At 37.7% G+C, this 23,176-nt stretch overlaps 1 protein-coding gene across 1 annotated transcript in view; it reads right to left on the reverse strand.

Moving 5' to 3' along the window:
• The window catches only part of LOC134173667 (low-density lipoprotein receptor-related protein 1B-like), a 499,799-nt gene that overhangs the window by 38,890 nt on the left and 437,733 nt on the right, over positions 1-23,176 (reverse strand). The window lies entirely within an intron of this gene.

Below are 23,176 nucleotides of genomic sequence, written 5' to 3' on the forward strand. Positions count from 1 at the left end.
ATGTAGGCTATGCTGTAGAATAGCTAATTTGACAAAAAATACATTTCATATTTTAAATATATATGCAAAATTCTAATTATTTATGAAACATGTACTGTAAAGCAATCTTTACATATGCTAATAATTTCACCTTATGGTAAAGGGGAGCAAATATATTTCATATTTGATCTATGCAAGCAAACACTTCTTACACATTGAATCCTTAAGTTACTTTAAATTGTGCATATGGCTATTTAGCACAGTGTAGAATAGAAAATACAGAGCCTGTATTTGACTGCAACAGACAGAGCTGATTTTTATCTCAACATGCAGCTTTCCTTTGGGATGAAGCAGTAAACTTTGCAAGTCAGGGAACTATTTCAATCTAATTGATGATTCCAGGTGTGAACAGCAATGAGGAGGTACTCAGGACTCACCAAGAAAGAAATGAATTTACCCAAACTATAAAAACTGTGTGATATTAAATAAAATCCTCATCTACCACTTCCATGTTCACGTTTAGAAATCCTCTTTCTTTAATGTTTTTTCTAAGGTAATAAATTCTGAAGTGAATGTTAGAACTTGCCCTACATCTTGAGTTTCTGATCAAGTGTCTTCTGCTGTAGAGATTGCTTTTGACACTGCCATAAACAAGGCAAGGCTTGTTTATGGCACATCTTTCTGCAGGTCTGCAGAGCCTGTTGTCTCCCTGTGAGAGATTCCTAGCTGGAGCAGTATTTAATGTCAGCAACCACCAGATTATTTCAATGCATAACCCACATTAGCATTTGACAGCAGGTAAAGAAAAAGAGGCAGTTCTGATTCTTCATTAACTGCCAACTAAACAAGTAATTTTCTCCCCAAAATTGCATTTGCAAGCTAAAAAAAAGTAGAAATTTTTTTTTAAAAATGAAAAGAAGTCTGGTCTGAAACAAAGATCCCAGATAACAAATTATCAAGTTAATAGAAAGTAAAAGCAAAGCATAATTTATACAGACTCATAATATTTGAAATTAGATTAGAAGCACTGTATTTGCATTATTTTCTGTCTTCTGAGATCAAAGACTCTTTAAATCTTCATAACATTTCTTTCTTAAGGCTTTACAAAACAGGACTCAGTTTTAGTTGTGACACAAAATCGCTTGTATTCCACCATGGAGAAGGCTCTAGTGTTTTTGCTGTTGTTACTCCAGTCTTGATCTCTTAACCTTTAATTTTCAGCAGCTAGTCCTAGTGGGATGCAGAATTATTCATACTACTACTACTAATTAGTGCCTAAACACTAGAACAAATATGAAACTGCTAGAAAACTGTCTATATATACAGGATTTAAAGCCAATGAATGCCAATTTGAATCGCAAATATACAAACAACGAAAGGGTTTCAATTTTGACTTCCAAAGGCTGCTACAGCTGCCCACTGATGAACTGTGGCATTACTTGTTAGATTTCCACTAAGTTACACAAGTAGTAATTTTCATAGACTGCTCATGCATGCTCCTCTAGTTAGCAAATATTTTCATAAACTTTTCCTCAAATTTTCACTGAATGCTGTGAAGAATATGAAGACAAAAAAGTTCCTATATGTGGCACTATCTAATAATAAGCAGATACTGACAGAAGTGTAAGAGTTGATTAATGGAAGTTGTGTATTTTGATTCTCAAAGTTATAAATACATTTATTTATTTATTTGAGTTAATGGCTTGAAATTTCCCATTTCATTTGAGTGGATCATTCTAATCCTTATCTACTGAATCATCTGTCACTATTTTCCACATGAAACTGTCTCATTTCAAGAACAGTGAAAATCTGTGCCGGCATGACAAAGTTCTTTATAGAAAAGCCATATCAGTAATACACTTGCCATACTTGTTACAGAATTTTCAACATAAAGAATGAATGAAACAAAAGATTGCTGGAAGCAACCTGAGAATCATGGGTTTAAGGAGGCTGCCAGCTGATCCAGAGGCACAGCATCCATTTCTCCTCCAAACACACCTTTTTTTTTTTTTTTTTTTTTTTAAGATGTTGGTAAAATGTATTAACACAGAGTTAGGCATTATCTTCATTTACGGAAATTATTGAAGAGAGTAGCTGAAATAATAATAATTAGAAAAAACTAAATAGCATCACACTGTCCTCCAAACAACCCACGAAACAACCAGGCATGGGAAAATTTAACCAAGTTATGTGATTACAAAATAAAGGACTATTTCAGGGGAATACTGGGCACCTTAGATAGATAGATAGATAGATAGATAGATAGATAGACTGAGAGACATCTAAGGATGCTGGAGAGGGACTCTTCACTAGAGACTCAGACAATCGGACAAGGGGTAATGGATTCAAACTTAAACAGGGGAAGCTCAGCTTAGATATAAGGAAGAAGCTCTTTACTGTCAGGGTGGTGAGGCACTGGAATGGGTTTCCCAAAGAAGTGGCAAATGCTCCATCCCTGGCAGTGTTCGAGGCCAGGTTGGACAGAGCCTTGGGTGACATGGTTTAGTGTCAGGTGTCCCTGCCCATGGCAGGGCGGTTTCAACTAGATGATCTTAAGGTCCTTTCCAACCTGAACCATTCTATGATTCTATGACACACTCAGCTATTGGATTGTGATTTCTGCTCCACACTGACTTATCTCTGGGGGAAAAGCACAGTGTGACAGCACATTCAGCATGGGAAGAGCTTCATAAAATCACAAACAATTACTGAATTAATAAAACAGAAAACTAAAGGCCACTTATTACTTCCACTCCTGCACTATCCCATGCATGGGCCTGGCACCTGTCCACACCCAGAAGGCCTCATGGAGAAGAGAGGACCTGCCACAGGGAAGGAAACCTCCATCTGCAAAGCAGCTCTGACATGAGGCCATGGTTAAAATCATCCACCTGCGTGGTCCTGCACTGGGTTTTGCACATTACTGAGGAAGAAGACCATGTTGTACCATCTCGGCCCCCATTTCACTTCACCACCTGCAATGATCCAGTTCCTGGATTACCAAGTCAAGTAAGAAATTTCACATGCAATCTCAAAGCAAGTGCACAAATCTACTTCCTGCTTATTCTTTTGAACCACTGAAAATGTAGAGATGTATTAGCTGCACAGACTCCTGAGCACCATGAGGAGAAAGAGACAGCAGATTTGGAGGGGAGGGGGAAATCAGTATACCCTGGTGAATACCTGCACATACCATTTCTGTAATAATTTTTCAAATACCAACCTACCCTATGTAGAATTAGGTAAGAAGACAAATTTCTGAAAATGCCTTAACTGGAAAAAATGAAGATGGAATTGCAGAAAAATAAAATAAAAATACTTTCCTGGCCAAGTATAGGATTATACTAATGTGGAAAGTAATTCAGTTATGCCAGCATGAGCTGACACATTGATAGCTGAGCTCTCTGAGCTACCTCACAAATTTTACTACCAAATCTAAGACAATTTTCACACTCAAAGTAGTGACAGTTATGGCTCCTATCATTAAAGCTATATGAAAAATGGGATTCCAATGTATTTGCAACCACCCCATCTCACAGGCATTTTTAAGCCAAATATACGTAATCTGTCACTGAATCACAGTTCCTCTGGCCCAAGTAGTACTGCTCCCCTAGGTTCTCAGGCCACCAGGCACACAGCAATGTATACAGTTCAATTTTACAGCTAACTAACTAATTAAATTTATTAATCAATTATCAATTTAATTTTAGGAAAATAATAAACAGCATAAACCCCAATAGCAATGCATAATATCACTGCATAATATGAATGTATAATGTGCTGTAGGGACAGCAGAAATGGAGGTGCACACCTACTCTAACACTGTGCAGGGAGAAAGTAACACATAGCAGACCACGATTTATCAGTGGAGATATCTTTTATGAAAACAACTGATACAGTTTGAAGAGAAGATTCCCTTTCTGGTAGACAGCCCTTCATGTCTAAAATCATATCATGGTGTGCCTACATGTCAAGAAGGTTTAATTTCTTTATTTTAGAACAAAGTTGATACACCCTGATGTGAGTTGAGACTGGATCAGAAAACAGCCTTATGGGTTTTGGAAGAGGGGACAGGGGACTGATTCCTTACTTGCTTTAAAAAATGACTCAATAGTCTACAGGCATAATTAACAAAATATATCTCAAGATTATTTTTGTTACATTTATACATTATTTTATTTGCCATCAGAAAAATAACAAACATCTACTTTGCATATTACTTGCAATAGCAGTTAATTTACTCTAATCAGCCTGAGGTGAAGGGAGCACAGATTAACTTGAGGCTTTTTTCCCCCAATTTGTTTCAACATAATTGTCCTACTCTGACTTGCAATCTCCAGCACTCTTTTAATCATTCAAATTCCTTGCTGCTTTCTGTGACAAGGTGGAAGATAACTTGGGTTGGGATGTACATGACACCACCTGCTGCAGAAGAGTTATTTCCTTTCTTACCTTATTAAAAGATGTGGCCCTGGTCTTTTCACTTGATATTCCAGGAGACAGGAAAGAGAAAAGCAGTAAAGATACTGCTTTATATTCTTTAAAGGTGTCCTTGTTTTCAGCAACCAGTAATTGCTTGACATAGCCTGCTTCTTGACGGTACCTAGCAAGGGATGTGCTTACTTGTCAAACCGAGAGAGTTCAGTGGTGACAATCAGCATGGCAGATCATATGCTGCCCAAATCCCAGTGAAACCTATGGCAATTTAAGGATAAACCCCTGGGAATTAGTTTCACAGATGCTTTTGAAAATCCTGATTACTTTCTTCCTGTGTCTAAACATCCCTGAAATCTAGTCTTCATTCCTGTTAGATTCAAACAAGAATTCATAGCACAAATTATGAACCCTCAGTCCCTGCACAGCAACCAGAGGGAGCAAAGCACTTTGAACTAGGATTCATGGTAGCACAACTCAATTATTATGCAAAACTACATCCTTTCTGTTATTGTTGGCTTTCTCTGTTTTTCTCATTTTTTAAGTTTTTTTTATATTTTGATTAAACTGGTAATTGAGGCTGTCCCATGTGCTGAACTCAATTAAATATGTCAAGGTATGTTCAAAACATGCTCTCAAAACCCTGCCACTCAAAGTTCAGGGTGGAACATCTAATCTTCAAGTATCTGACAGCTGTAAACAGGAAATAAACTACCACCACAGCATCATGCTATTAAATATGGCTTGGAAAAGGCAGCACTTATCTCAGCATCTACATAACAGCTGAAAATTTAAGGTGAATTTCAATGGGAGAAAAAATTCAAAGTGAAGGAAGTGCACAATGGGGAGGGCAGGGCATTTCTTCTGTTCAGTGGTTACATTGTTCCTCATTAGGAAATTTGATTGAAGGTTTTGTCAAGCAGTGAGCTTGGCATTGCACAAATTTTTCTGTTAAAAGGGCAGTATAGTATAAGAGGTACCCCTAACTGGGTTAAATCTGTTCCTGACTAGATGAATTTTTCAAATCTGCATGCACCTATTTCAACATAGAATTATAGAATAGTTAGGGTTAGAAAGGACCTTAAGATCATCTAGTTCCAACCACCCTGCAGGGACACCTCACACTAAACCGTGTCACCGAAGGCTCTCTCCAACCTGGCCTTGAACACTGCCAGGGATGGAGCATTCACAACCTCCCTGGGCAACCCATTCCACTGCCTCACCACCCTTACAGTAAAGAATTTCTTCCTTATATCCAATCTAAACTTTCCCTGTTTAAGTTTCAACCCGTTACCCCTTGTCCTATCACTACAGTCCCTAGTGAAGAGTCCCTCTCCAGCATCCCTATAGCCCCCCTTCAGATACCAGAAGGCTGCTATGAGGTCTCCATTCAGCCTTCTCTTCTCCAGGCTGAACAGCCCAAACTTTCTCAGCCTGTCTTCATACAGGAGGTGCTCCAGTCCCCTGATCATCCTTGTGGCCCTTCTCTGGACTTGTTCCAACAGTTCCATGTCCTTTTTATGTTGAGGACACCAGAACTGCACACAATATTCCAGGTGAGGTCTCACAAGAGCAGAGTAGAGGGGCAGGATCACCTCCTTGGACCTGCTGGTCACGCTCCTTTTGATGCAGCCCAGGATACAGTTGTTTTTTTGGGCTGCGAGCGCACACTGAAGCCAGCTCATGTTCATTTTCTCATCAACCAACACCCCCAAGTCATTCTCTGCAGGGCTGCTCTGAATCTCATCTTTGCCCAACCTATAGTTGTGCCTGGGATTGCTCTGACCCAGCTGTAGGACCTTGCACTTGGCATTGTTAAACTTCACGAGGTTGGCATCATCTCGCAAGCCCACCTTGTAAGCCCACCTCACAAGCGTGTCAAGGTCCCTCTGGATGGCATTCCTTCCCTCCAGGGTATCAACCGAACCACACAGCTTGGTGTCATCGGCAAACTTGCTGAGGGCGCACTCAATCCCACTGTCCATGTCAGCAACAAAGATGTTGAACAAGACCTGTCCCAACACCGATCCCTGAGGGACACCACTCGTTACTGGTCTCCAGCTGGACATTGAGCCATTGACCACAACTCTTTGCATGAGGCCATCCAGCCAGTTCTGTATCCACTGAGTGCTCCATCCGTCAAATTGATGTCTCTCCAATTTAAAGACAAGGATGTGGTGTGGGACAGTGTCGAACGCTTTACACAAGTCCAGGTCGATGACATCAACAGCTGTACCCCTGTCCATCAGTTCTGTAGCCCCATCATAGAAGGCCACCAAATTGGTCAGGCAGGATTTCCCCTTAGTGAAGCCATGCTGGCTGTCACCAAGCACCTTGCTGTTTTTCATGTGCCTTAGCATGCCTTCCAGGAGAATCTGCTCCAAAATTTTGCCAGGCACAGAGGTGAAGCCTTTGTGCTTTCTATTACTAATTGAACGTGCAAAACAGAAGTGTCCCTTCCCATGGCAGGGGGTTTGGAACTAGATAATCTTAAGGTCCTTTCCAACCCTAACTATTCTATTATTCTATGATAATAGGAGCATGCATGACAGACAGAAAAAAAAACCCAACAAACTCATATCTACTATGATAAAAATTATTTATTTATACATGTACAGAAAATTTCACTGAGAAAATATCTGGTGGCTAAACTCTTCTCTGGTGTATTGGAGAAGTGAAAACACCTGAAACTAGAAGTTCCATACATGATATGAGGACCTCCTGTGGCCATGGCTTTCCCAGGATGTTTCCTGTTTCTCAGTAAGTCTGAAAGTTCCCAGGTTCACCTCATCTAGAACACAAAATCTTTTGCAAGACCCAAAAAGTTTTCCTCAGCAGCTCTACTTTTGAAACACTTAAACATAAAAATCATTAGACTTTCTTTATAAACAAACAAAAATGCCCAATCCATTTTGATATTAGAAATCCTAGATATCAAGTTATTCTTTATTCTTAAATGCTTTCCTTGGATAGTACTTAGGTGTAGCCTAAACTGAAGAAACTAAAGAAACAGCCCAGAAGTGCAGCTGTTGTGCCGTTTGTCATGTTTTGTGTTTCCTTAATCCGTTAAGGATATCCAGCTATTCTCATATTGAGGAACAGAATAGCTGTTTCAAATCAATGCTCAGTATTATTCTAAACAGCACACTGCCATCACATATTTATGAAAACACTAGCTATTTATAGAAAAAAATAATTGGACATAAAGCTGTTCAATGCTCATAACAGATCACTGGACATTAGTGAGTTATTCATTAATCTTTGCTTTGATTCAAACGAGAATGCATTCTGTTTGAAGTACAGAAATGGAAGCATGTGTTTTATTAGCAGTTGTTTTTAGAATGCATTCTCTAATGTCACATAATGAAATCAGTGATCCAAGAAAGCTATGAAAATGACAGGGTAAAAGGACTGAAAAGGATGGTATTTATTAAGCCTCTTTTCAAGTTTTCCTAATAAAAATACTGTCACTAATCAGTCATTCATAACAAATACTCATTAATTTTCATCCTTCTCAAAGCATCTGGAAAAGTAAGGTATTTGTAGAGGTGGCAAGGTGGAGGTGTGGAGCCGTGCGCTCATAAAATTAGCAAGTATTAAAATCGGAAAAAGACAGGATTTTGGTTTTATCTGTCTGTTTATAGTTGGGCCTTTACTGAACACCAGTCAGGCAGCATGCCTAGAGCTTAAATACATTATCAAGTGACAGATGTATTCACATCTGTTTGCTAGGTGTAGCAAGTATTTGCTTTCATTTCCCAATCCCTGCATTGATGTAAAATAATTCATAAATCTATTGAGGATAAAACCTCAGAATTGTATAATTTGGCTCATGCAAAATTAATTTCATGTGTTACAGAAGGAGGACTATACAGGGCTGTGACACACACAAAAATATAAAGAAACTAATTGATCAGTTCTGCCTTCTCCTGAACACACAGCTACAGAACTTCGTAACAAATCAGTTTTGGTAAGGTTTCATTAAGACATTCTTTACCTTTCTGGTAAAGGTTTCAGGACTTTGCCACAGGCAATACTGCATAGCCAAATAATGGCAAATGCTGGAATTAAGACGTTTAATTTTATCAACACAGTGCACATACGTTCTTTGCCTTCGCCTGCTTCTCTGACAAATTTCCCAGGCATATTTCTGTGCAGAGGATTCACTTCAAGGGATTTAGCAATTGTAATTTGCAATTACAATAAATATTCTGGTCTAAGTATTTAGGTGTACTGCAGTTTCCCCATGAGCGCTGAACACTTGTGGGATTAAGTTACAGACTGAGATTGTATCACCTACCCAAGGTTTCTTTTTGAAACCTTGGAGTTTCTTTACATTTTTTCTTTATATCTACTCCAGCGTAAAATGAGACTCACTCCATTTTGGTTTTGGCCTAGATTCCCACCTCTCTCTAGCCATCTATTTTTTCACACTGAGTTACTTAGTTCCTTAACTGGATATTTAGTTTTACCCAAGTCACTCACCTCACTGTTTTAAAGCACTGCCCCTTGACTGAAAGCCACAACGGTTAAGCAGTGTCAGCTGTCTCCACTTGGGAGATAAAAGGTTCAACTCTTTCAGCTTGCTTTTGAGATTTTGAGTTTGGCATTCAATAGGGAAATTGCGTATTCTTGAAAAGAACTCGTGTTGCACTGTATTTTAAACACACATAGCATTTTAACTGCATAAGATAATTAGGAATATTTCTTAATTTCTGTCACAAAGCTGCTTAATTTAATTTTTTTTTAATCTATCATGACCAGAGTTATAAATCCACTGATGGAAAATAAGTATTTTTATTTGATTAAGCATTTTTAAGCAGCACTGAATTTGGGAACACTGGCTCGAAGCACAGAATGAAAAATGAAATGACACAAGAAAAGGTAAATGTCACCAATCTTATGATTTAAAATACAATTAGGGATGATTTCAATCTTATGACAAATTCTGTGTATGAATTTTTACTTTAAACTGTAACATATATGCAAATAGGCATGCTGCATAGACAATTTCACCTACAGAAGCCAGGGCATGATCAGTAAATGACCTCTGACAAGTACACTGCAAAATTCCTACTACTAATAGCACTGCAGTCTGACCTTTGCCTTAGATATATTATTTGGGAAAATGGTGGTAGAAACAGAAAACAGGAGTAAAAAAAACACATAAACCAGAATTGGAGCAACCTTCTAAGCCTTATCTAGGCTCAACAGTAACACAGCAAGGGCTCTCCACAGTGATTTTTCCAGGTTTCTTTAAGTCTATTTTTTACTATGAACAAATGAAGTAATAGGGCTATGCACAGATGTTTAAAGTTTCATGAGATTTCCTAGTTAGGAAAATAATTCATAGCCATAGACTAGATAAAATATTTGTCTGCAGGAAATCAGAACAGTTAGTGAGAGCCACCTCCAAGATAAAACTTTAGCATCTTACCTTTTACCCCTGGTTTTATAGCATAATTCCTGTCAAAGTAGTTTCCAAGAACACCTAATCATACAGAGAATCTGAAATTTAAAGAACAGTTTGCCTGACAATTAGATTAGGGAAATGGAGGAAGCAGAAAATATGGTCCATCAATATCCCTTGAAGCTCGAGAGTTAGCTCTAACATGCACAGCACCAGTCTGTTTAGCACTTCAATAGGCTGGACTTGATGGTACTGGGTTTAAAATGATACTATTTACATTCACAGAGAGGTAAACAAAATATGGAAACTATCAGACTGAGTACAGAAATGTATACATAATGCCATTAGAGTGAGCCTACGTGCCAGTACTACCCAGGCTAAAGGGGCTGTTGAACACCAGAAGAGCTAATTTACCTTTCCTCCTCTTCCATAATTCACAGTGGCTGGCATTACCATGCTTGCAGCTTCCCAGAAAAAAATCAATTCCATGATGGTACCACTTCCAGGAGTCAGGTAAAGAATTTTATTGTTATAAAAAGTGCTTGAGCAGCGCTCATTTTATTTATTTTGGTTGCAAACAAGTAGTGCTGAGAAGTGTTATGTACATTTCTTTTCTCCCCAGTCTTCCCCAGCCCAAATAGAAACATCGTTCCCCAGATACTTGACACCAACAGTGACAGTCATTACCTTTAATACTGAAATACAGTGTCATCTCCAATACCGATAAGATTACTTAGAAAAGGAAGTCTCTACAATCTTCATCTTGAGGTTTTATTACCATTTGTAGAAATCTATACCACACTGCTGTGGCAAAAGCTTCCTATCAACACCTGTGGATTTCAAATTGCAAATTAGGGGCTGTATTTCTCTGAAGTACTACAGCAGCAAAATAAAATACAGCAGGGCACCAGATGTGAAAAAGCAAGGATCTGGGTCATCAAGAAGGATTTGGGTCCTATCCAAAGGTAAGGGAAAATTGAAGCTTCTGTAATTTTTTCCACTGTTTTACATGAAATGGCCCATGCATTGCTCTTATTTTCTCTTTACCTAAACAAAAGTCAGTTACTTAAATTTATATGTAGTTCAATCAAAGATAGTTAACAAATGGAGATTTGTGTCACAGCCCTAGAGGAGATATTCCTTCCCTTCAACCCCCCCGAAATAAAAAAAAATTCCCTTCATTTCCCTTTCAGTCTTTGGATAGACACACATCTGGGAACATACAGATTGTGTGACAGTTCCTTGGAAGACGTTGACTAAACATGCCATTTACATAGGACCATAGTTGCTTTATAACTGCTTGGAAGACTAAAAATGCTACCAAGGACTATTTAGTACATGCACATTTTTTAACTGCATGTAATTACTTACATGACAGTAAGAAATAAACTAAAGCTTCATAAACATATGAAAGGTACTGTTACAGCTTTTCTATCTACCATATTCTCTTTCAGCAGACAGAAAATGGCTAAATTACCTTTCTCATCCATGGCAAACTGTTAATATGAGCTCTCAAACCCACACCATGCTGAGAAGAAAATACAGCCCAGGCACCCCTGGTTATTACTAGCTGTCATTTATTTATTTATTTTTTTTATTCTAAGAGGCCTGTAAAACTTCATTATCTGATTTTACAGTGGTACTTTACTGATAATGAGTAAAATCCAAGAAAAGAAAGCACAGAGAAATGAAATTGTATGTGCTGCGAGGTGGTCATTTGGCCATCCTGAGAGCAGGATTTTCCACAACAGACAGTCTGCCACAGAAACGTGGCAAACTCATCTTAAGAACTGTAAATCAAAACACAACCTGTGCCCTAGGAACAATCTACAAATTGCACAAATTTTTATGAATGTGTGGGATCACGTTTTTCTTTTTCCTAATAGCTATCCACATCATTTCCATCTGCAACATCCTAGTAGTAGTCTTCAACCTGAAGCTTTCTTCAGTTTCTGCCTTCTTTCCATTGACTGTTCACCTTATTTTCTTTGTCCCACCTCACCCAATTTGCTCCTTCTGCATTTTCACCTGTATCTGCTTGTGTAAACTCAGACTGCACTGTCTACAACCTGGCATTCCACGTTGTCTTTTCCACATCTGTCCGTAATGATTTTAAGCACTAAAGTGTACATGCTTTTCTACAATGCAGGATAAAAGAAAGGAATTGAAGCTTTCCAAAGTGATGATTCAAAACTGAAGAAGCAATGGCCTAGAGACACTAAAAAAATAACCATTTAAACTTCAGCATAAGAGAAGACTCCGTAACTGTGAAGATCACATCTTTATTATGGCCCATGTTTCCCTCTGAAACTTCTCTGCAAAGAAATAACATGATAGAATAAAGTACCCATCATTAAACCCCAGTATGTGTGGATACGGAGGTAAGCCAAAACAGAAATAGATAGTTTATTTGGCTATTGGCAAGACAGTATTATGCATTTAATATATGAAGTGGTAATCTGCACTGTATTTATTCAGTTGAGCATTTAAGGTGCATTTAAATGTGCAAATGATAAACAGAAAGGAGCTATACAAACTGCAATCAAACTGTTTCATATTCTAGGCCTAGGAATTATTAAAATAGGATTGAATACAGAGTGAGCTGTGTGACAGGTGTTATTATGAAGGATACTAATCATAATACCTCTAGGGATTTACTTATAGGTGCAATTTTTTTTTCTCCCTGTGGAAATCCAGACCTCTAAGGCAGCTGTCTTGCACAATCTCATCTGTGTATGGTACAAAAGTCTGTGTATGAGCTTGCTTTCCTCATTTGCCTTTTTTATAAACCCTCAGATGCAATCCAAAAGTTTCTGCAGATTGCTGGTTAAAAGCCAGTGGAACAAACACAAACCCCTAGACCAGGCACTGACTCAGAATAAACTCTCATGATTGTACCACATGTATATTTTTGGGAGTAATATTTTGAGTTTTATACTGTCATATATCTGTGGTCTAGCTCCAGTAGCTCTATTTCAGATTTGTTTCACCCCCATCTGTGATTCTAGGTATATTAATTGCCAGATATTTATACATTGTTTGTCACATGTTTATATCATTATCTTCAGGGGACAGATGTTGAACAGCTGCAGAGGTGTATAATCTTTTGTATGTGTAAGCACTTAAGTTTGTATTTTTTCCTGGGATTCCAATCCTTCTCTGTAGGATACCCAAACTTACTTATCTTTCAGCAAGATAACATTTGCCATTTAATATATTAGAGGATAATCCATGTTGTATTTGTTTAGTTATGCTACTCGGAACATTAAAATCCAGGAACGTTTATTCTGCAATGTTCTCAATTGGTTGCAGATGCTGATAGAATTTTCTGGAGATTTTAACTGCAACTGTTTCTATGTTTTGCTTTATGTAGCTTATCATGCATTACAGTCAGTGCTACAGCCCCGTTACCCATACGTTTACTTGAATGAAAATGCCCAAACTTTTTTGTGTGCAATTTTTTAACTAGCTGATGTAGCCAGCTGAGGCAAAAGGAAAAGAAGTGTCAATATACACCTAGTATTACATTTCTCTAACAAGCAAGAAAGAAAACTGTCAGCTTATTGGAATCCCAGTTTGACCTTGCTCATGCAGGGTACCTAGACTTTGTGGAATTCAGATCCTGACTTTGCTGGAGCCTGAAGGTCAGATCTATAGCTGAAAAAATGGAGCAGAACGCGTATTGCTTATTATGATATATGTATAAATTCAGGCAGCCAAAACACAACACTTCCGTCCAGAAGACATATTTGTGGTCTCCATGACAATGTCAGCCACACAAGACCACTGCCTTAACATCAGTGACTTGAATACAGCTGCAGTACTTCAGTTACTGACTTCAGGTCTTATACCCTCCTGCAGCCCTATTGCCTAATGAGTTTGCTGGGGAAAAGCCGTGTCTTAAACTGAATGCCACAACACGTATTCACTCCATATTTAAAGTGATGATAACGATTGTATGTAGTTTTACAATGAAATGAAGAAAAGACCATCTTAAGAGCAGTGAGAACAGTTAATGATGTTTTAATTGTCTTGCTATCCCAGAATGGAAGCAAAACTTTACAGTAAAATATTAACATTTCATATACAGTGTCACCTGCCTCCCTTATCTGTTAGAGCCTTCAATGTTATTTAGCTAGCTGGGTCTTTGCACAATAAAAAAATCCAAAACATTTTGTAATAATGATCTCATAGAAAACAAAAGCACCATCTGACAGGCAGCAGAGGAAGCGCCAGGGGCCACGGGAGGCACCAAGAGCCGCATCTGGTATAACTTGTAGTGTCAGCAAGCACTCCTGGATACGTTACCGCTTACGCCTTGTAACTGGTCGATGATGTTAATTACAATTAGATGTGCATTGCAGAACTTTATAGCTTGTATGGGCAGATGAACATAGACTTGATTAACTAGCTATAGACTAAAAAAATAAATGGAAATATTTCTGAGGCTAATGTTTCTGAAAACTAGGAACAGAATTTAGTCAAGTAGTATTTCCTGTTGCTAACTGGCAACAGGGAAACAGATCATATGGCCATGTCTCTAAGGAGTACATTAGATGAAGGATAGTAATATCCTTATCCAGTCATGTGGTCTGTGTGTGGATATTCACAGTAATAAATCTCCTGTCAAAAAGCTTTTGCATTCTATCTTTTAGCATCTGTACTGCACCTAAAACCAGTATTATTCTATATATGTTTATTTTTTTGCCTTTTATAAAGGGTCAAAACCTAGCTCACACGCTTTTGTGCTCATAGGCAACTGCTGCCAGCTTCAGTCTCCTGTAAGTAGTGTAACATTAAGGTGATGACAAGCAGGAGTTCGCACTCCCCACACTCTGGCAGCTGTGCCTCTCTGTACCTTCCAATGTCACTTAAAAAAATGGAAGTGGAAAGACTGTAGAAATAAGTTCTGATGGGCAGAAAAAAAATATAAGAATAATGAGCAATGGGTAAGAGACGACATCTCACTTTGAAACACAGCACCAAAAAGTAAGGGATGACAATCAATATTGAGAAGAGACTTAGACATCATACTGTTCCAACTGAAATAAGGTACAGTTGAGTAAGGATGCATAGGAAAAGCTGTATGTCCACTTCTGATTTCACTAGAAGCTGAATGAACCCATAGGCTCACACCTGTGTAAAATTCCCTCTGACCCTGTTTTCAGTTATTATTTACTCATCAACACAGCTACAAGACAGGGAGAACCTGGCTCAGCAGGAGGTCCTCTGGAAAGGATCTAAAGGGTGGGAGGATCTCAAAAGCAAACATAAAGGTCCCAGTCCTGTTAGTCTTCTCTTGATTGCAGCAGATGTAGATTGAAGTTGGTTTTATTCTCACACTGAGTCCATTGCATCTCCCCTAGCAGATGCTTACCCACTCTGTTTTGCCAAGTCACTGCCTGCTGTTAGAGCACTGGTTTAAAACTGGGTTTTGTTTATCTTGCATTCTTTTATGGGTCTGGTTTAGTGTGTGGCAGCACAAACCACTTTCTGTTAACTTCCCTCAGTTGAGGGTGTGACAGCTGGAATGGCACAGAAAAAACAGGTAAGGGCAGAAAAAAGTAACTGGAAGAGGAAATCAGAATCACTATATCACTTTTAGCAGGGTAACACCTACCCCAGAATCTAGCCCCAAGTCAGTGCTTAGGAAGAACTCCAGAAAGTTAGCAAGTAACACACTGAAATATTTACAACAGGACAAAACCAAGCAACCTTTCCTGCTTCCCATAGCTTCCTAGGAAAATGAAGACCAGAGACTATACAAAGCACAGCCACTAAATCATCAGACATTTGCATGAAGGAGGTGCTGGTGGTGGGAAATATATGGGAAAATGCTCCAAGAAGTTAGTTTTCTTAGTCTAGATTAAAAGAAAGTCTGCTGTTTGCCCTGAAGTATCTAAAAAGTTGCTACAAGAGGAGGGAAATAAGCTATTATTCGTGCCATGTTGCAGCATAAAGACAATAACCTTAAGCTGTAAGAGGTACGGAATATATAGGTTCACGGAATCTCTTCTTTGACTATTCCAAAACTGTTAGCCAAAACCTTCTTGAGCAATGCTGCAGGCTAGTTTGTTCTGCCTTCAGACAAGATGATAAATTAAATGCGTGACCCCTAAACTAACTCTAATCTCTGCTCTTTTTCCATATAAACAGGAAAACGTACAGCAGATGTGGATTTATGTAACTTATCTCCACACTGTGAGATAAGTGGAAAGAAATAAAAGCTTGCATCAAAAGTGTTACAGGTGCAAATTCATGCATTCAAATGTTACCAAGTATTGCAATTCCTGTGTTGTCATAAATTATCCCATGATATGACCAATCAAAATTCTTTGATTACATCCATGCTTGTTATTATTTCAAAACACACTGTCTCATGCCTTGAAGAGTGACTGTTGTGTTATTGCATTATGTGAATCCTCATGACCTTCAACAGAAATGCATTTTGTTCAAATCCTGCTCTGAATAGAAAGCTGTTCATTTCCAAACCGGCCATTTACGAGTGTTGGCACCATTTTCTCCTACTGCTTCTCATGTATTAATGAATTCTTCTTCGCAAAATCCTCTCAAGCTTAAATGAAGTAATCTCCCATAGAACTTAAACGCAGAATTTGAAACCTACCCAGTACTTATGACTGCTCAACTTAAAATATGTTAAGCCTGATACTGCACAGCCTGATTTTGCCTTTGACACCGAGACATTAGATTTTCAAAAGCTTATTTTAAATCATAGGCAGTTGAACACAGTCAAAACTCCTGCATACCAAGGACACATGGCTCATGCTGGCTATTCAAATAGTATAAAATGCATACACAGTAGTGTCTGGTAGAGCATTTTGCTAAAATAATTAACTGGCAACAGACAGGAATCCTCTCTTAAAATCTTGGATAAAATCCTAAGTAGAATCAGGTTTTTTTTTTTCCCCAAGAAAGTATTTATCCTTTACACTATCCCTACCTCAGTCCTTGCTATGAAATGAAGACAACAGATGAGGAAAGCTTCATCAAGCCTGAGAGTCACTAATGGCCTACACTGTGCAAGCTAGCTGTGGTTACAGACTTGAACCTCTGTGCATGTGTATTTTATGGGTACATCATATACATGCACACACATAATATATAAGCTGTCAAACAACTCTGAGCAGTCTCAGCTGTTAGCTGAATTGGGTATGACCTGTGGGCATTCAAATCTTTCAAAATAAAGCTTCCAGTGTAGTGAATGTTTAGACATGCATTTAAGTGCCGATATTAAGGTTTTTGCTTTTGAAAATGTTAGAAATAGATCATTTTTTTTTTAAATGTGAGCTGCAAGCACAAGAATATTTAGATACACTAAAATCTCACTATGTTCAGAAAACTGCTCATATGGCAAAATACAAAACAATAATTTAACAGGGAGACTAAAACATAAAAAAAAACAAACAAAAATTCCTTGTAATTTCAGAAGATATAACATGCACATCAGTAAACTGTATCACACACTCAGGAATACTAGCAAGAGCTTGGCTTGGTCTACTCAACCAATTTTTGTTCCAATTTAAATATTTTGGTTAGAGGCCTGACTTTCTGCTGAAGTCAGTGTAATCCCTGTTGGAAAGCAGTTTGCTTATTCTCCTTTCCTTATGCTCAGACAAATGAGCTGTGCCAGCAGAAGGTATCATGTATTATCATTCTACTGGATAAGATCAGCCAAGAGTTGGTGCCTTAAGATTTTTTTGTCTGAAGAAGTCTGTAAGCTAAATTGTACGTTTGCAAAACTTGCCTAACTGTAACCTTGTAAGTGGTTATTTTTCAGCAGGTGAAAAGGCAGTGAGGTTCAAATATCCTATTATTAATAAAATTTTCTCATTTAAAATCTGTTAAATAGAAATCCCTGAGGATTTTTTTAGTTTAGGTTTTGTAGATTTGCTGTCAAATCCTAATGAATAAAACCAATCTAAATCACAGTGAATCAGAGTCAATGAGACCACATTTCCTTTATGGCCTTCTACTATGCTAAAAGTTTGTCTCTTCAATTAGCTAATTATCCATTGATTCAAGGTAAACATGTTTTCAAGTGCCAGTCTGGATAATATCCAAACTCATAAATTGTGTAGCTTAGAAACACTAAGGCTGAGGCCACTGCAAACCTGGAGCAAATTTTGTGTCTCTGTGCATGTGTTTGTGTGTGTTATGCCCGGAAATGAGTTAACTAGCTCAAAGTAACTGGTGATGAGCAAACTTAGACTAAAAAAAAAAAGAAGTTTCTAGCAGCTCATCATACTCATTTCAAAGATTAAAGAGAGCAAGGGCTGCCACATGTTCAGTTATTTTGCTGTAGTTTTCAATATGGTAAAGCAGCAATTGATTCTCTTCCTACTGTGGGTTGACATAGTTCTGTATTTCGATAGATAACTTTAGACAACTTACTTAAGAGTTCTGTAACTCATCAAACATAAGAAATTTTGTCAGTAAGTTGGAAACAGTCATCTCTAAAGAAAAGCAACTCATCACTCACAAAGTACATAACCTGCTATCCAACATATTAGCCTTCTCAACCACAACAGGAGAAAGCTGCTCATAGTGTGTTCCGGGTGCCAAACTAAATATGACTTTTAAGCTTACAATTCAGTCACACACTCTGTTAAAATCAAGGCAATTCTTAAAAGGAAATGATGCAGCCTGTACATAGGAACTTTTACAGATGTGCCACTGTATTTTTTCTTTGCTATCAAAATCTTTTTAAAACCTAGTTTTCAATTTCATTTGCAGCAAATGCTACCACATCTAAAAGAAAAGAAAAGAAAAAAAAACACCAAAACAACCCTAAAATGTATTTTTTTGACCCCTTTTCCTTACAATCTCTCCAATCACTTCAAGTGGTAAAACAAAGCATATCATTACTTTGGTAATGTTTCAGCCATACCTTTTCAATAGCAACACTGAAATGTTAGTAAAATTATTCATATTTATTTTCCTAGTATCCCATTCTTTGCCATTGTAAGCTTACAGGTACATACACATATACAGCCTCTCACAGAGGAAATGTAACACAAGCCTAGAATGTCCCTGCCAGACAGACATAGCCCTAACCGTCCCTAATGACAGAGATTACAGTTTTTATATAAGTCATATACTAATGTCTCCTCAGCCTTGTAATTTTTTTCCATATCTATCAAAGTCTCTGCTAATTAAAATTACTTTTTCCCTATCCTTTCTTTAACAAGAAGAATAATAAACTACCTTTCTATTTAACCAGACTTTTATAGAAAATAGTTATTTTCTCAACCTTCTCTTTTCTAGATTAGATTGCAATGGTTCCTGCAAGTTTTACACATGACATGGATTTCTTACATCTTTTATTTCTTATTATTACCTCCAGCTTTCCTACAGCTAGTGGTCACATTGCAGCTGAGCTTTAGCAAGGCATGTTCATGCTGCTGAGCATAGCAATGAGGGTACCAACATGCAAGAAGCCTCAGGACAACAAAAACTGGAAAAACAATGTGAAAAACTAATTATCCATATAACCAGCCCTGAGAGAACAGCAGTTTCTCTTAGGATGATATCATTGTACTGCCGATGAATTAACTGAATGGGTTTTATCATTTTTTGTGAGTGTGGGTGTTTCTTGTTAATCCAGAACAAGAGCAATTCCAGTGTTTTTATGCTTCAAACACTGCCTCTACACAGGCAGTGATTTATCATCAGCATAGAAGGAAATGAACAGCATGACAATAGCTTATTAGAAACCTGTGGTTTGCACAAATTTGTACTGCTACAATACAAAGACTGATGTAAAAACAACACAAGAAATGTGTGGTCATCACTAGGAAAACAGATTTGGGAAACTTCAAAACATCATAACGCAGTATTTGTGTTGAACATGAACTTTTAGCTACTGTTTTCATTTTGTTCATTTTATAAGGAAAAATAACCCCTCCTTAAAAGTCTCACTCACCACACATACACTCCCTGATAATGCAAGTACATCTTAAAACCTATGGGTCCTAAACAGATATTTTTGAAGATATTTTTCTTTGCTTCCATGCATACAGTGCTCTAATTCATATCAGAACCTGTCCTCAACATGAATGACCTTACAGAAGCTGGTTAGATAATAAGCCAATCGGGTAATAAAAAAAATAAAAGGAGAATTCAAATGGATATGAACATAATGTATGTGCATTATAAAGCCTTAAATTCCCATTTATATTCTCTTTCAGAAACAAAGTGGCCTCAATTCTCTCTAGCTTAATTGCTTTCAACTTGAAGAAAATCACTGATAGGGTGATTTAAGTCATGTAGCTTTTGCTTGGACATTTCAGTTATTAAATAAAGAAAAAAAAATACTTTGAGACTTCCCTACTAGGCAGAATAACAAGCCATTTTCCATCTCCTTCACAAATAACACATTCTAACTCATGGTAATTTCAGTGAGAGATAAGCATTTTGACCAGAAGCTTAATTAGCTGAGGACTGAAGGACAGGGATCAGAGAGGCATAAGAATAACTACACTAATGACACAGAGATAGTTTAAAATAGAAGTGAGAGTGTTGTTATCAAATTGCCTCAAGCCATCAAACTCACAGATTTTTATCAGTGTTGTTGCTGTTTGTGTGTTCAGCCTGGTTTGTTGGGATGGTTCAAATGGTTAGTAACCAAAAGCACTGGGACACCCCATAAAAGAGCACGTTGGGGAAATGAAGATGCTGTAGTGAGATGACAGCTGAATCCTTGAGGTGGGTTCAGGAGAACCTGAGCAAATGAGAGGTGTGATGCTGTCCTCCGGACCCACTAGCTAAAAGGTAACTTTTAATAAATGAGAAGAGCTTTACTGACTTTCAATCTTTTTTTTTTTTCACTTTTTTTTTTGGTAAAAAAATGTGTTGTTTTTCTTCCCATTATTATTGGCATTACTCAAATATTGTTCCTGATAGTAGCAACACAGCTATGAAATCCATTATAAGGCACATACCGCATACGAAAAAAAAGCTTAAGTTCCTGTTGCAGTGGGTGATTCACCAGTATCACACTAGCTTTATTCTCCAGACAGTAGTACTGATTATTAGATAATAATTAGACAATTAGATAATTACATCAGTAAGGTATTCTTATTAACCCTGCCAGTGTCCACCTTGCCAACTTTTTCACAACGTTTTATAATCATTCAGAGACTAGCACTGCTATTACTACCTGTTTTTTCTTTGAATGAAACGTGTCCTGAGTTCCAAGTACAGTGCACCTTCAAGTATATACAGAAGACTGTATACTAATGCTAGTCATCAATAATTACTTTAATATTTGATTGATAAAAAGGTATGCCCAGCAGCAAATACACTCACATAGTTACTTGAAAACATGCATGCCTATACTATTTTTATTATCTTAATTATAGTATTCTCTTTGACCCAAACTATAACCTGATGTTGTTAACGAGTTCCCTTTTAATGCAGTTACCTAATGTGCTGGAAATTTTAATTCCTTCAGTTTTGTCAGTGACTGTGAATACTTTTTACCTTCATTTGCCAACATTTTCATACCAGCCAGATTTCTCAGTGAGCAGAAATGTAATGCTGTACAAGAAACTAAGTTTCAAAGAAGATGAGGTCCAGGGGAAATGTAAAGGTAGCAGGGTTTTATGCCTCAGTTTAGCTAGTGACAATTAAAACCAAAAAGAGGGAATAGCGCAGAACTGGAAGCAGTTTCCTGAAAACCTGGGCTCAGTCAAAAAAAAAAATTAATTTTTTTTTTTCCTAAATGTTTAGGCAGTATTTGAGGCAATAGATGACAACACGGGTAAACACAATTTGAAAAGATTTTTTTTTGTCTGATTAAATATTTTTCCTCCTCTCAGTTGTTTTGGCTCCACTGTTACACCATTTCTAACTGTTCATAGCCTGAAAGAGGTTGTGGAGGGGGAGGAGGAGCAGCAAAACCTGAATTCTTAATGAAAATTTTCCTATTATGATTAGCTGTGACAAAATTTTGGTGTTTTTTTATTTGTTTGGTTGGTTTGCTTTGTTTTTTAGATGAAGGAGATGCTTTTTCAGGTCACCTTTAGAACCTTCTAGAACTTAAGTGTGCCTTATACGTATCTTACAGCTATTTGAAACTGCTTTGAGACAAGAGAAGAAACAGCTTTTTTAATAATGGCATGTTATTAAAATAGTAATGATTTTGCTGCTTAAAAGTGAGCCTAACACTCCTCTTTGATCAGCAGAAAATGGTGACTAATCTGAGATAGTCCAAAAAAAAAATAAAATTATGACTCAGAGATCTCCCCCAAGCCTTGCAGCTGCTGTAAAAGCTCAGAGACAACAGAGTAAAAAGAAACTAAAAAAGGCAGCAGACAGTAAGTGTAGATGTTTTATTTTTACCCTGAAAGACTCCCGTCTAAATAACAATGAAGCAAATAAAGAAAAATATATACTGGTCTGACCTCCTTTGTTTTTTTAATTTCTGCTTTCTTCCTCCCCTGCTACAACCCGATCTCTTCACTGATAATGAATTCCTTGACTTTCCCTTTTCCTTGTTTGGGAAATCACTCAAAATCCAACTGCAATTTATTGCACTGTCAGGGCATTCTGCCAAGTCAGGCCAAAGACTTTCTCTCTGCCTACCCAAGCAAGCCTGTGGGCATCATGTTGTCTCCAGCTACTGTCTGAGAACAGGCACGAAGCAGGAGGCTGTGCCTGTCTGCAGTCCAGACATGGGGACACTCATCAAACTAAATAGGAGAAATTATTTAAACATTTCTAATTTAAGAAGAAAGAAAAAAAGAAAAAAAAAAAACAACCCCAAAAGTAGGGGTTTAAAATAGAGATACTTTTAATCCTCTCACTGAGGTCCAAACTGTTGAAATGCATGCACAGCCCAGTCTGTGGCTACTTGCCTAGACTGCCAGCAGTGCCACCCAGTACCTGGGTGCCAGCTCTCCTCCTCATTGGGTCCCAGCATGGCACCCACTGTCTCACCCTCTGAATGCAGAGGGGGATCTGTGGGAAAGCCAAAATTCCTCCTGGTGCAGGCCAGGAACACTTTTTACTCTGCAAATGTGTTTTGTTACAAATCCATTTACCTTACATTGTGCTTAACTCAAGGAAAATAAAAGGTAAATTAAACTCTATCCATCATGTCTGTACTCATGATTTCTTTTCTTTTAAAGACACAGATACAGAAAATAAGAAAAAATATAATTACTTTCAGAAAAGTTGATTTGGAAGGGTCTGTCTCTACCTCCTCATCAGCCCAAAACTCACTCTATTTCCTTCACAAGGGAAAAAAAAAAGAAAAGAAAATCTCTTTGATCTCTTAAGGATTGTCTTCCATCCTCTGGGATGGCCTTTCCGTACCCAGGCACTACCTCC

This window comes from Pezoporus occidentalis, unplaced genomic scaffold (genome assembly GCF_034315485.1).
Source record: "Pezoporus occidentalis ecotype Australia unplaced genomic scaffold, CSIRO_AGI_Poc_V1 ctg54, whole genome shotgun sequence".
Taxonomy (NCBI): Eukaryota; Metazoa; Chordata; class Aves; order Psittaciformes; family Psittacidae; genus Pezoporus; species Pezoporus occidentalis.